Source organism: Hordeum vulgare, chromosome 1H, assembly GCF_904849725.1.
Source record: "Hordeum vulgare subsp. vulgare chromosome 1H, MorexV3_pseudomolecules_assembly, whole genome shotgun sequence".
NCBI classification, from domain to species: Eukaryota; Viridiplantae; Streptophyta; class Magnoliopsida; order Poales; family Poaceae; genus Hordeum; species Hordeum vulgare.
Genome location: NC_058518.1, coordinates 481,935,956 through 481,937,755, shown reverse-complemented (window position 1 = coordinate 481,937,755; position 1,800 = coordinate 481,935,956). Strand labels below are relative to the sequence as shown.

Below are 1,800 nucleotides of genomic sequence, written 5' to 3'. Positions count from 1 at the left end.
CTTCCCTGCTGCGAGGCTGCCGCCATGGGAGCCCGAGCTCAAAGCTCTGCCGTCGGCCACCTCGCGCCCGTCTCTGGCCAGATCCGAGCTGGAGCCGCTCGGATCTGTTGACCCCAACCCGGATCCATCTCGCCCCGGCCTTCTCCGGCCTCGCCTCGCGAGGGTCTGCGCTGGGGAGTCGTGTGCTGTGAGGGAGGGGAGAGGCACGTCGCGCGCGAGTCCGCGTCGTGGGCAGCTCCTGCTCCTGGTGGCGTCGTCGCGGGCTCACGGTGCCCGCCGCCGCCGCCTGCGCTGCCGTGAGCCGGATCTTCGGCGGCAGCTGGTGCTGCGACGTGCTCACGGGAGGCGGCGGGGTCGGTGATGGAGTTGGAGCCGACACGGGCGGCATGTCGGCGTCGTTGGGGTCGCGGAGGAGGGGGAGGCTGAGGGACGGCTCCTGCTCCGGCGGCTTCGGCCCGCGGCGGAGGAGGCGGCGGAGCGGCTTGGTCTCCGTCGAGGAAGAGGAGGAAGACGACGCCGACGCCGACGCCTGCTGCTTGAAGAACCCCTACTGGGACCCGAGCAGCCCTGCCGCAAACAGCACGACCGACCCCACCTTGTCGGCCCACGCGGGCGTTGCTGTCGAGCGAACATGGTGCTGGTTGTCGTTGGGGAGGACGCCCTTGCTCCGGTATGGGAGGACCGGGAGGACGAGAAGGCGGACTCCATGGGCGCGTGCTCCGGTAAGGGAGGCCACCCTTGCTGCACTCGTGGGCATTGTTGAGGGTGGAAGGGGATATAGCTTCAGGTGGGTACGCCGGCCGCCAGCGCCGGCTGCGAGCATGCGTCGTTGTGACCATTCGGCCTCTGTCAATACTCTCCGGATGCTGTTCTGGACAACCAAACAGCTCAGTTTAGTTGTGGCAAAGTTAGCTTTAAACCAAAACAAGTCCTAACTAGCATGTAGTGCATTTTTCTTCACTTTTGGATTCAGTATTCTTCTCACGGAAATACAGAATACACCAAATTCCTTGATTGACTACTCTAGATTGCGATATGTTGTCTGTCAGGGGCTAACAATCTGGTACCAATTGAAATTGCTCTCAAAATTGCAACCAAAATTAAGATGAACAAGAGGTTCTCCGCATACATAGTGCTTCCTATGTGGCCTGAGGGTAAACCAACTGGTCTCATAGCACAAAGAATTCTTTACTGGCAGGTTAGATTGGGCACCTTTGTCTGTGCCATGTTACTTGTGTATTCATTATGGAGCATCTCGGTTCACTTATATTGAATCACTAATTTTCTGTCTTCGTCTGGCATTGTAAAAGAAAACAATGCAAATGATGTATGAGATAATATATAGAGCCCTGAAAGAAGCAGGTTTGGATGAAGTATATGAGCCTCAGGATTATTTGATCTTTTGTCTTGCAACCGTGAAGTTTCTGACAGTCCTAGCGCTTCAACACATCAGATAGTCCTGAGGTGAGAATGATGTCTTGTTTTCCTTTTTTTAAACACACCATGCTTGTGATCGCTGGCTGTTTTGATTCATCCCAGGAAGGTTGAAATATTAGTTTTCAGTTGTAACATAGCAGTAGAGTAGTTAGACTTAGATGCGTTGAGTTTAATGACCTTCACCTGGACAGAACTTGACAGTTCTGTGTTTATCTCAGAAAAGTACCGACATGGTTGTATTAGCCTCTATGATCCATGGTGCACGACAATGCCAAAGCTTCAGATTTTTTTTTGTCTCTTGCTGAAGTGAGATGCAAGCAGGAGGCCGCCAATACCCCCATGCAAGCATACTAATTTTAGATT

At 54.1% G+C, this 1,800-nt stretch overlaps 1 pseudogene; it reads left to right on the top strand.

Moving 5' to 3' along the window:
• Positions 1-228: 228 nt before the first annotated feature.
• LOC123447626 lies at positions 229-1,014 on the top strand (annotated as a pseudogene).
• The last annotated feature ends 786 nt before the right edge of the window (positions 1,015-1,800 follow it).